A 13,932-nucleotide genomic window follows, 5' to 3' on the forward strand; every position below is an offset into this window, starting at 1 on the left:
TTGAACCAAGTGTGGCTATGCCCGGTCCTTGTGAAGGTTAAAACAGCACCAACTTGACAAACTATCGTTGTGGTTTTGATGCATAGGTAAGAACGGTTCTTGCTAAGCCCGTAGCAGCCACGTAAAACTTGCAACAACAAAGTAGAGGACGTCTAACTTGTTTTTGCAGGGCATGTTGTGATGTGATATGGTCAAGACATGATGCTAAATTTTATTGTATGAGATGATCATGTTTTGTAACCGAGTTATCGACAACTGGCAGGAGCCATATGGTTGTCGCTTTATTGTATGCAATGCAATTGCGCTATAATGCTTTACTTTATCACTAAGCGGTAGCAATAGTCGTGGAAGCATAAGATTGGCGAGATGACAACGATGCTACGATGGAGATCAAGGTGTCACGCCGGTGACGATGGTGATCATGACGATACTTCGGAGATGGAGATCACAAGTACAAGATGATGATGGCCATATCATATCACTTATATTTATTGCATGTGATGTTTATCTTTTATGCATCTTATCTTGCTTTGATTGACGGTAGCATTATAAGATGATCCCTCACTAAATTATAAAAGTATAGGTGTTCTCCCTGAGTATGCACCGTTGCGAAAGTTCTTCGTGCTGAGACACCACGTGATGATCGGGTGTGATAGGCTCTACGTTCAAATACAACGGGTGCAAAACAGTTGCACACGCGGAATACTCAGGTTAAACTTGACGAGCCTAGCATATAACAGATATGGCATCGAAACACGGAGACCGAAAGGTCGAGCGTGAATCATATAGTAGATATGATCAACATAGTGATGTTCACCATTGAAACTACTCCATCTCACGTGATGATCGGACAAGGTTTAGTTGATTTGGATCACGTGATCACTTAGAGGATTAGAGGGATGTCTATCTAAGTGGGAGTTCTTAAGTAATATGATTAATTGAACTTTAATTTATCATGAACTTAGTCCTGGTAGTATTAGCATACCTATGTTGTAGATCAATAGCTCGCGTTTAGCTCCCCTATTTTATTTTTGATATGTTCCTAGAGAAAACTAAGTTGAAAGATGTTAGTAGCAATGATGCGGATTGGATCCGTGATCTGAGGTTTATCCTCATTGCTGCACAGAAGAATTATGTCTTTGATGCACCGCTAGGTGACAAACCTATTGCAGGAGCAGATGCAGATGTTATGAACATTTGGCTAGCTCAATATGATGACTACTTGATAGTTTAGTGCACCATGCTTAAACGGCTTAGAATCAGGTCTTCAAAGACGTTTTGAACATCATGGACCATATGAGATGTTCCAGGAGTTGAAGTTAATATTTCAAGCAAATACCCGAGTTGAGAGATATGAAGTCTCCAACAAGTTCTATAGCTAAAAGATGGAGGAGAATAGCTCAAGCAGTGAGCATGTGCTCAGATTGTCTGGGTACTACAATCGCTTGAATCAAGTGGGAGTTAATCTTCCAGATAAAATAGTGATTGACGGAATTCTCTAGTCACCATCACCAAGTTAGTAGAACTTCGTGATGAACTATGATATGCAAGGGATAACGGAAACGATTCCCAAGCTCTTCATAATGCTGAAATTGACGAAGGTAGAAATCAAGAAAAATATCGAGTGTTGATGGTAGACAAGACCACTAGTTTCAAGAAAAGGGCAAAGGGAAGAAGGGGAACTTCAAGAAGAACGGCAAGCAAGTTGCTGCTCAAGTGAAGAAGCCCAAGTCTAGTCCTAAGCCTGAGACTAAGTGCTTCAACTGCAAAGGGACTGGTCACTGGAAGCGGAACAGTCCCAAGTATTTGGCGGATAAGAAGGGTGGCAAAGTGAACAAAGGTATATTTGATATACCGATTATTGATGTGTATTTTACTAGTGTTCGTAGCAACCCCTCGGTATTTGATACTGGTTCAGTTGCTAAGAGTAGTAACTCAAAACAGGAGTTGCAGAATGAACATAGACTAGTTAAGGGTGAAGTGACGATGTGTGTTGGAAGTGGTTCCAAGATTGATATGATCAGCATCGCACACTCCCTATACTTTTGGGATTAGTGTTGAACCTAAATAAGTGTTATTTGGTGTTTGCGTTGAGCATGAATATGATTTGATCATGTTTATTGCAATACGGTTATTCATTTAAGTAAGAGAATAAATTGGTGTTCTGTTTACATGAATAAAACCTTATATGGTTACACACCCAATGAAAATGGTTCGTTGGATCTCGATCGTAGTGATACTCATATTCATAATATTGAAACCAAAAGATGCAAAGTTAATAATGATGGTGCAATTTATTTGTGGCACTGCTGTTTAGGTCATATTGGTGTAAAGCGCATGAAGAAAATCCATGATGATGGGCTTTTGGAATCACTTGATTATGAATCAGTTGATGCTTGCGAACCATGCCTCATGGGCAAGATGACTAAGACTCCATTCTCTAGAACAATGGAGCGAGCAACAGATTTGTTGGAAATCATACATACTGATGTATGTGGTCCGATGAATATTGAGGCTCGTGGCAGGTATCATTATTTTCTGATCTTCACAGATGATTTGAGCAGATATGAGTATATCTACTTGATGAAACACAAGTTTGAAACATTTGAAAAGTTCAAAGAATTTCAGAGTGAAGTGGAGAATCATCGTAACAAAAATGAAAGTTTCTACGATATGATCGCAAAGTAAAATATTTGAGTTACGAGTTTGGCCTTCAGTTAAAAACAATGTGAAATAGTTTCACTACTCACGCCACCTAGAACACCACAGCATAATGGTGTGTCTGAACGTCATAACCGTACTTTATTAGATATGGTGCGATCTATGATGTCTCTTACCGATCTACCACTATCGTTTTGGGGTTATGCATTAGAGACAGCTGCATTCACGTTAAATAGGGCACCATCTAAATCCGTTGAGACGACACCGTATGAACTATGGTTTGGCAAGAAACCTAAGCTGTCGTTTCTTAAAGTTTGAGGTTGCAATGCTTATGTGAAAAAGTTTCAACCTGATAAGCTCTAACCCAAATCGGAGAAGTGCGTATTCATAGGATACCCAAAAGAAAATGTTGGGTACACCTTCTATCACAGATCCGAAGGCAATATATTCATTGCTGAGAATGGATCCTTTCTAGAGAAGGAGTTTCTCTTGAAAGAACTGAGTGGGAGGAAAGTAGAACTTGATGAGGTAACTATACCTGCTCCCTTATTGGAAAGTAGTTCATCATAGAAATCTGTTCCTGTGACTACTACACCAATTAGTGAGGAGGCTAATCAAGTTACTACCGAACCTCCTAGGTAAACCAGAGTGAGATCCGCACCAGAGTGGTACGGTAATCCTGTTCTGGAGGTCATGTTACTTGACCATGATGAGCCTACGAACTATGAGGAAGCGATGATGAGCCCAGAGTTCCGCGAAATGGCTTGAGGCCATGAAATCTGAGATGAGATCCATGTATGAGAACAAAGTATGGACTTTGATTGACTTGCCCATTGATCGGCGAGCCATTGAGATTAAATGAATCTTCAAGAGGAAGACGGACGCTGATAGTAGTGTTACTATCTACAAAGCTAGAATTGTCGCAAAAAGGTTTTTCGACAAGTTCAAGGTGTTGACTACGATGAGAGTTTCTCACTCATATCTATGCTTAAGTCTGTCCGAATCATGTTAGCAATTGCCGCATTTTATGAAATCTGGAAAATGGATAAACAAAACTGCATTCCTTAATGGATTTATTAAAGAAGAGTTGTATATGATGCAACCAGAAGGTTTTGTCAATCCTAAAGGTACTAACAAAATATGCAAGCTCCAGCGATCCATCTATGGACTGGTGCAAGCATCTCGGAGTTGGAATATACGCTTTGATAAGTTGATCAAAGCATATAGTTTTATACAGACTTGCGGTGAAGCCTGTATTTACAAGAAAGTGAGTGGGAGCACTACAACATTTCTGATAAGTATATGTGAAAGACATATTGTTGATCGGAGATAATGTAGAATTATTCTGCAAAGCATAAAGGAATATTTGAAAGGAGTTTTTCAAAGAAAGACCTCGGTGAAGCTGCTTACATATTGAGCATCAAGATCTATAGAGATAGATCGAGATGCTTGATAAGTTTTTCAATGAGTACATACCTTGACAAGATTTTGATGTAGTTCAAAATGGAACAGTCAAAGAAGAAGTTCTTTCCTGTGTTACAAGGTGTGAAGTTGAGTAAGACTCAAAACCCGACCACGACAGAAGATAGAGAGAGAATGAAAGTCATTCCCTATGCCTTAGCCATAGGTTCTATAAAGTATGCCATGCTGTGTACCAGACCTATTGTATACCCTGCCCTGAGTTTGGCAAGGGAGTACAATAGTGATTTAGGAGTAGATCACTGGACATTGGTCAAAATTATCCTTAGTGGAATAAGGATATGTTTCTCAATTATGGAGGTGACAAAAGGTTCGTCGTAAAGGGTTACGTCGATGCAAGTTTTCACACTGATCCAGATGACTCTAAGTCTCAATCTGGATACATATTGAAAGTGGGAGCAATTAGCTAGAATAGCTCCATGCAGAGCATTCTTGACATAGAAATTTGCAAAATACTTACGGATCTGAATGTGGCAGACCCGTTGACTAAACTTCTCTCACAAGCAAAACATGATCACACCTCAGTACTCTTTGGGTGTTAATCACATAGCGATGTGAACTAGATTATTGACTCTAGTAAACCCTTTGGGTGTTGGTCACATGTCGATGTGAACTATGGGTGTTAATCACATGGTGATGTGAACTATTGATGTTAAATCACATGGCGATGTGAACTAGATTATTGACTCTAGTGCAAGTGGGAGACTGAAGGAAATATGCCCTAGAGGCAATGATAAAGCTATTATTTATTTCCTTATATCATGATAAATGTTTATTATTCATGCTAGAATTGTATTAACCGGAAACATAATACATGTGTGAATACATAGACAAACAGAGTGTCACTAGTATGCCTCTACTTGACTAGCTCGTTGATCAAAGATGGTTATGTTTCCCAACCATAGACATGAGTTGTCATTTGATTAACGGGATCACATCATTAGGAGAATGATGTGATTGACTTGACCCATTCTGTTAGCATAGCACTTGATCGTTTAGTTTGTTGCTATTCCTTTCTTCATGACTTATACATGTTCCTATGACTATGAGATTATGCAACTCCCATTTACCGGAGGAACACTTTGTGTGCCACCAAACGTCACAACGTAACTGGGTGATTATAAATGTGCTCTACAGGTGTCTCCGAAGGTACTTGTTGGGTTGGCGTATTTCGAGATTAGGATTTGTCACTCCGATTGTCGGAGAGGTATCTCTGGGCCCTCTCGGTAATGCACATCACTTAAGCCTTGCAAGCATTGCAACTAATGAGTTAGTTGCAGAATGATGTATTATGGAACGAGTAAAGAGACTTGCCTGTAACGAGATTGAACTAGGTATTGAGATACCGACGATCGAATCTCGGGCAAGTAACATACCGATGACAAAGGGAACAACGTACGTTGTTGTGCGGTCTGACCGATAAACATCTTCGTAGAATATGTGGGAGCCAATATGAGCATCCAGGTTCTGCTATTGGTTATTGACTGGAGACGTGTCTCGGTCATGTCTACATTGTTCTCGAACCCGTAGGGTCCGCACGCTTAACGTTACGATGACAGTTTCATTATGAGTTTATATATTTTGATGTACCGAAGGTTGTTCGGAGTTCCGGATGTAATCACGGACATAACGAGGAGTCTCGAAATAGTCGAGACATAAATATTGATATATTGGATGACTATATTCAGACACAGGAATGGTTCCGGGAGTTGTCGGATATAAAATGGAGTACCGGGGGTTACCGGAACCCCCCCCCCCTCCGGGGGTTAATGGGCCTCATGGGCCCAAAGTGGAGCAGAGGAGGGGCGGCTAGGGCAGGCTGCGCGCCCCTCCCCCTCTAGTCCGAATTGGACAAGGAGGGAGGGGCGGCGCCCCCCCTTTCCTTTCTCTCCTCTCTCCCTTCCTTCCCCCTCTCCTAGTTGAACAAGGAAAAGGAGGGAGTCCTACTCCCAGTAGGAGTAGGACTCCTCCCTGGGGCGCCTCCTCTTGGCCGGCCGCCCCTCCCCCTTGCTCCTTTATATACGGGGGCAGGGGGCATCTCTAGACACAACAATTGATCCTTGAGATCTATTAGCCGTGTGCGGTTCCCTCCTCCACCATAATCCTCGATAATATCGTAGCGGTGCTTAGGCGAAGCCCTGCGACGGTAGAACATCAAGATCGTCACCACGCCGTCGTGCTGACGGAACTCTTCCCCGACATTCTGCTGGATCAAAGTCCGGGGATCGTCATCGAGCTGAACGTGTGCTAGATCTCGGAGGTGCCGCAGTTTCGGTGCTTGATCGGTCGGGCCGTGAAGACGTACGACTACATCAACCGCGTTGTGCTAACGCTTCCGCTTCTAGTCTACGAGGGTACGTAGACAACACTCTCCTCTCTCGTTTCTATGCATCACCATGATCTTGCGTGTGCGTAGGAATTTTTTTGAAATTACTACGTTCCCCAACAAATTTTCCCTACGCAGAGTTCTCATACAACAACAGTTATCAAGCTAGTTTGAACATGGCACCTTTGAAGCTTTGTATGGAAGGAGGTGCAGGACACTGCTAATGTGGGATGAAGTTGGAGACCGTTAGTTGTTTGGACCAGATCTGATCAAATAGTCTGAAGAGAAGATTAAGTTGATTCAGGATAGACTGGAGGTAGCTCAGTCCAGGCAGAAGAGTTATGCCAACGCCAAATGTAAGGATGTAGTCTATGAGATTGGAGACCGAGCATATCTTCGTGTGTCACCACTACGAGTAGTTAAACATTTTGGAGTTAAGGGAAAGTGAGCCCCGAGATTTGTAGGACCATATCGAGTGTTGGAATGTATGAGAGAAGTTGCCTACAAGTTGGAGTTACCTAAAGGACTGTCAGGAGTTCATGATGTGTTTCACGTTTCCCAGTTGAAGAAGTTCCATGCAGAGATGGCTGATATTCCTCTGAGAGATACAGTGCCCCAGGAAGCAATTCAGTTGGAGAGTGATCTGACCTACGAGGAGAAACCCATCAAGATTCTAGAGTTTGCCAACCGAGTTACCCGCAGCAAGGTTATCAAATTTTGCAAAGTTCAGTGGAGCCACCATACCGAGGATGAAGCCACTTCGGAACGAGAAGAAGACCTACGGAAGGACCACCCACACCTATTTTCTAGCCAACCCGAATCTCGAGGGCGAGATTCATCTTAAGGGGGGTAGGTTTGTAACATCCCAATTTTCAATTTGGATGTTATACATAGGACATCATATGTATATCATATTTTAATTGCATTTTGTTTGTGATCCTAGAAATCTTAAGCAACTCAAGGACCCAAGGAGAGACTTGGAGATTTCATTTATTTTCATATTTGAATTTTTTTTCTCAAATATGAGAAGTGGATCAATTTGGTTTTAATATTTTTCTCTCCAAATATTTCCTATATTAAAAATAAAAGAGAGAAGATACTATGACTTCTTCAAAAAAAGAGGAATATTGGAGGAAAATCTTTTAAAATCAAATAAATATTTTATTTTGATTTTATTGCTATTTTATTTGAATTAGAGAAAAATTGCATTTTTCAAAATTGCATTATTAGACTATATAAATGTTCACTTTGTTATAAATATTTTATTTAGACGGTCAAAATTGTTTTTGGCATTTTTAGATTTTTTTACATTTTATTAGGATTTTTCTTTGGTGGAATTTATTTATTAAAAAAAGGTTTCCCAACCGACTGGGCCGAAGGCCGCAGACAAGCCGCCGCCGCCGCCTTCCTCCCGCGCGCCGCTGTGCTCGGCATGGATGCCGAGGGGGAGTCCGAGCCGGAATCCGCCCCGGGCCGGCCCCTCCTCCAAGCCATCGCCCCCGGCCTTTATATAGGGCCGAGGCCCCGCCGCCACCACCACCCCACCACCGCAGCCCGAGTCGCGCCGCCCGTCGCAAACCTCGTCGTTGGACCGCCGCCGCAGCCCCGCCGAAGCCCTGCCATGCCGGATCTCGCCTCCCCGCCACCGATTTTTTTCTCGAGGAACCGGTAAAAACCGTCGCCGTCGCCGGTTTTTTTGGTTTTTCGTTTTGGGTCGGTTAGATCAGTTTTTTTTCAGTTCCGCTATTTAGCGAACGTTCACCCGAACGCCTCAGTTCGTGAACGCGTTCATCCGTTTGTCTGTGCTAGCGAACGTTCATTCGTTAGTCTTTTATTTTATTTTATTTTCAGCCAGGGACCTATCCATGATTATTTTTCTCGCAGATTAGCCCCTGATCTTCAAATGCTCGCAACTTTTTAACTGTTCGTCCAAATCCAGTGAAACCAACGCCAAAATCTTCGTCTCGAACCCCTCTTTCCAGTTAATTAACTTGAACATGGTTTTGACAAATTAAAATTTGGTTTCAAGTAGATTTGAATTCGAATTTATTTTGATCATAGTTTCAGTTTCGTAGGTCCGATTTGATTGATTCTTTCTGCAAATCGAAGCACTTCAGTTGAACTTTCAGTTTGGACTTTCTCATCTGAGTTTTACCCTTGCATCTATGCTTGAGTTCTTATGTATGCTATTGTTTGTTTGCGACAGAATTTCCGGAGTGTGAAGCGTGCTACTACGAGTCTCTAGGGTTTGCAGATCGTCAGCAAGGCAAGTAACACTTTGATCATACCCCTTTATTACCCAGTTTTTATGCATTAGTTTCAACCCTCAAACATTGCATGAATAGGATCTGTTTAACTTGTGGGTTCTGGGAAGTAGATGTTGAGGTACTACCTATTGTCCTTTGATTCAAACCTTGGGAGTTACTTCTACATTATGCTTACTCTATGCTATGCTCGTAGACGTGGTTTGGGTGAGTGATTCATGACGGTTGTGAGAATAATTGTTAACTAAGGATTTACTTAAGGTGGATACTTTAACACACATCTGGGTGGATTGTTTGTGGGCACCTGGGGCAATCCAGTGATGTCCAAGGAGAGCCCGGGAATCCGTGTATCATCCTATGGTCCGCCACCCAGGCTCAAAGGGGTCATATTGTTATTCATGCTGGAAACTTCCGTGTGCAGCCACAAGCCATTATGGGCTCTGGCATAGTTGAGTATGTCGTGTGACCTCTTTCAGTGGTAAACTAGCAGATGTAGGGGATGTAGGTGGTACGGTTTGCTCGTCGAAAGGGCTAATGCTTCTGAAAGACTGTGTCTCGGTCATCCGTTTCTCAAACGTCATGTAGTGCGAGAAATCAACAGAGGAGATCGATTCTTGTGGGGAAAAGTGCGCAAACCTCTGCAGAGTGTACAAACTAATCATGGTTAGTCGTGTCCCCAGTTATGGACATCCTGAGTATCTGGTACTTGAATTATTATGTTGATCTCATCACTTTACTCTAATTAATTTGTTGGGTTGATGATTACTTTAATTGGAATTGAGATGGGGTTTCCATTCTCAATGTTTTCAACAAACCTTGTAGTTAAGCAAAAATATATTCCTTTGCAGTAGTGAAAATTTGGCTTTACGCAAAAACATTAACCTTAGAGCCTCCACCAGCCATAGATGCATATAGTTATAGCTGTTACATGTTCTTTGCTCTAAAGTGTTATATTTGCCAGCATATTCCATGTGCTGACTCGTTTCGGGCTGCAACGTATTATGTTGCAGACTTTCCAGACAAAGAGTAAGGTGCGCTAGGTCGTTTTCGTGCACTCAGCTATGCCATTGGAGTTGATGGACTCACTTTATCTTCCAAGCCTTCCGCTGTTATCTTATTTAGATGGCCTTCAGTCATATTATTGTAATAGTTCTCTTTTGAGACATTCGATGTAATAAGTGTGTGATTGCACTCTGTTATAAATCCTTCAAGTACTGTGTGTGTCAGCATTACCGATCCAGGGATGACACTTATGCACAGAGATTTGACCGTCTGAGGTCGGATCTCTACAATAGTCTCCAACATATCTATAATTTTTTATTGTTCCATGCTCTTATATTATCAATCTTGGATGTTTTATAATCATTTTATAGTCATTTTTGGTACTAACCTATTGACATAGTGCCAAGTGCCAGTTGCTGTTTTTTCAGGTTTTTTACATCAAAGAAAATCAATATCAAACGGAGTCCAAATACCAAGAAACTTTACGGAGAATTTTTATTGTCCACAAGGAACACAACGGGCCCTGGCTGCGCTGGGGGGTGCCCCGAGGGGAGCACAACCCACCAGGGCGCGCCAGGAGGCCCCGGCACACCTTGGTGGGTTGTGCCCACTCGGGTGCCCCCCAGACTGCCTATTTGCTCTATAAATACCCCAATATTCCCAAAACTCTAGGGGAGTCAACGAAATATTGATCCAGCCGCCGCAGAGTCCAAAACCACTAGATCCAATCTAGACACCATCTCGGATGGGGTTCACCACCTCCATTGGTGCCTCTCTGATGATGCGTGAGTGGTTCTTTGTAGACCTTCGAGTCCGTAGTTAGTAGCTAGATGGCTTCATCTCTCTCTCTCTCTTGATTCTCAATACGATGATCTCTTGGAGATCCATATGATATAACTCTTTTGTGGTGTCTTTGTTGGGATCGATGAACTTTGAGTTGATGATTAGATCTATCTTTTTGTATCCATGAAGTATTTGAGTTTCTTTGATCGCTTTTATGCATGATTGCTTATAGCCTCGTATTTCTTCTCTGATATTTGGGTTTTTTTGGCCAACTTGATCTATTTATCTTGCAATGGGAAGAGGTGCTTTGTAGTGGGTTCGATCTTACGGTGCTTGATCCCAGTGACAGAAGGGGAACCGACACATATGTATCGTTGCTACTAAGGATAAAATGATGGGGTCTATCTCTACATAGATAGATCTTGTCTACAACATGTCATCATTCTTATTGCATTACTCTGTTTCTCCATGAACTTAATACACTAGATGCATGCTGGATAGCAGTCGATGTGTGGAGTAATAGTAGTAGATGCAGGCAGGAGTCGGTCTACTAATCTTGGACGTGATGATTATGTAATGATCATTTCCTGGATATCGTCATGAGTATTTGAAGTTCTATCAATTGCCCAACAGTAATTTTTTCACCCACCATTTGCTATTTTTTCTCGAGAGAAGCCATTAGTGAAACCTACGCCCCCCGGGTCTCTTTCTCATATTATTTGCCTTTGCGATCTACTTTTATTTGCTTTTATTTTCAGATCAATTAATCCAAAAACCCAAAAATACTTTGCTGGACTTTATTTTATTTGCGATCTATTTATTCAATCTATTACAACTTTCTCCCATCACGCACCAATTTTTGGCACCGTTACCCGAAAGGGATTGACAACCCTTTTAACACGTCTGGTTGCGAGGATTTGTTATCTGTGTGCAGGGGCTATTTATGTTGTGTTGCTTGGTTCTCCTACTGGTTCGATAACCTTGGTTTCATATCTGAGGGAAATACCTACCACCGATGTGCTGCATCATCCCTTCCTCTTTGGGGAAATACCGACGTAGCTTCAAGCGACATCACTCGGGTACTGAAAATTTTACTACGCGGGAGTCAAACGCGGGAGTGAAATGCCGGGGCTATTGAAAATTTCGATGATAGTGCATCGCACATAGTCCGGAGATAACAACCGTGTGTTATGAAACAGAAAAACCCTCGAGGAGCACAGATATTTTCTAGGGATGCAGGCAGGATTGGGAACAAAAAACATCGCACACGGTCCGGAGATAACAACCGTGTGTTATGAAACAGAAAAACCCTCGAGGTGGGTAGATATTTTCTAGGGATGCAGGCGAGATTGGAAACAAGAAACATCGCACATGGTCTGGAGATAACAATCGTGTGTTATGAAACAGAAAAACCCTCGAGGCAGGCAGATATTTTTGAGAGGGGGGGCCTCGTGGAGCCCAATGTACTGTGCGGATGTGTGCGTGACAGGGGCACCATCATGGCACACGGTTAGTTTGAGTGAACCGTGTCTGTTGCGTCATCTGACTTGTCTAATGTTCATAAATTTGGCGAAAAATGACGCGAGAGAGGGTCAGAACACGAACACACTTGCATGTGGACCAAATTTATGTATGAAAAGGGTGGTTTGATTTTCAAATACCAAATGCAACTTCGATGTGGCACCTATCTCGCAAAGCGCATGGTATTGCATGTTCCCGCCCGCCCACCTCGTGTCGGCACAAAGGGGATCCTAAGCTATGAATGCATGCCCCCTCCCCCAACCGAGGTTCACCTAGCAAAGTGCAAAGTAGCTAGCAGCCCCCCTCCTCCCTCGTGTCGGTAGAAGGGAATTCTAAGCTATGAATGCATGCCCCCCTCCCCAACCGAGGTTCGCCTAGCAAAGTGTGAAGTAGCTAGCAGCCCCCCTCCCTCGTGTCAGCACGAAGGGAATCCTAAGCTATGAATGCATGCCCCCAACCGACATTCACCCTAGCAAAGTGCGAAGTAGCTAGTAGCCCCCCCTCCCTCGTGTCAGCATGAAGGGAATCCTAAGCTGTGAATGCATGCCCCCCCCAACCGAGGTTCACCTAGCAAAGTGCGAAGTAGCTAGCAGCCCCCTCCCTCGTGTCGGCACGGAGGGAATCCTAAGCTATGAAAGCATGCCCCCCAAGCGAGGTTCACCTAGCAAAGTGCGAAGTAGCTAGCAGCCCCCTCCCCTCGTGTCGCCACGAAGGGAATCCTAAGCTATGAATGAATGCCCCCCAACCGAGGTTCACCTAGCAAAGTGTGTAGTAGCAACACCCCCCCCCCCACACACACACACACTTTCAGTCGGCAGGCCAGAGAGGCATATCTCACCAAGATGGATCGTAAAACGGACCAAGAATAATCCACCTTGGTCATACAACCTCTCTCTTGTTGTTGGTCAAAGTGATAGCCGTCCATGCGACACCGGAGATGGGCTAGCTCGCCAATAATCACGCAAGTAGTTAGTCCCTGAAGACAACCACTGCATGTGTGTGGCCCAAACATATGTATGGAGAGGTGTGTTTTTGAGTAACAATGGAACAACTTTGATGTGGCACTGTGATTTCGAACTAGAAATCCCCACACTGAGTGAGGGTTAGGTTGACGATGCATATGTATGTTACACCATACTTCAAGCCAATGACGGGGGTTCATGCATGCATGCATGCATAGTATATGCGCTCAAACTTAAGGTTTGAATCTCACCATGACCTATACTACGATACACGAACCAAATGAAGAATCCGCCATGGTAACCTATCTTGTTGTTGGTCAAGGTGATCATGGTGTCCACACGGGCCCACGAATATATAGGCTTGTCGCCGATAACCACGCGAGGGAGTGTACCATTCGAAGGCAACCATACATGCATATGTATGGAGGTGATGCGGGCATGCATGTTTGAATACCATTTCACAAAACTGATGTGGCGCATGCGTCAAAAATCGTACACTAGCTCCCCACACAGAGCGAGATTGGTTCATGACGTGTCGTTGTACTAGCCACTTCGACTCGATGGGAGGGATTCATGCGTACACATGAATGTGTGTGTGCTCAAACTGTATCATGCATGTCATCCCAGAGCATGACCTATATTTACATATACCGTATTACAAGCAAAAATAATAATCCCCTCCTAAGTCAAATTAACCTCTCTTGTTGTCAGGCAAAAACTAGTGATGGACCAAGCGGGCCCACAGATGGAAAGCATCGATATTGCTGATAACCGCTTAAGTGGGTGCGAGAGGACAATGACCACCGATTTGCATGTGGGCCAAACATATATATGTTGGATACCCAAAATGCACAACTTTGATGTGCGACATGCCTCAAAAATCATAAACCATGCACCCACACAGAGCGAGGTTCATGAAGCGTACTACATATGA

This window comes from Triticum aestivum, chromosome 3A (genome assembly GCF_018294505.1).
Source record: "Triticum aestivum cultivar Chinese Spring chromosome 3A, IWGSC CS RefSeq v2.1, whole genome shotgun sequence".
Classification (NCBI taxonomy): domain Eukaryota; kingdom Viridiplantae; phylum Streptophyta; class Magnoliopsida; order Poales; family Poaceae; genus Triticum; species Triticum aestivum.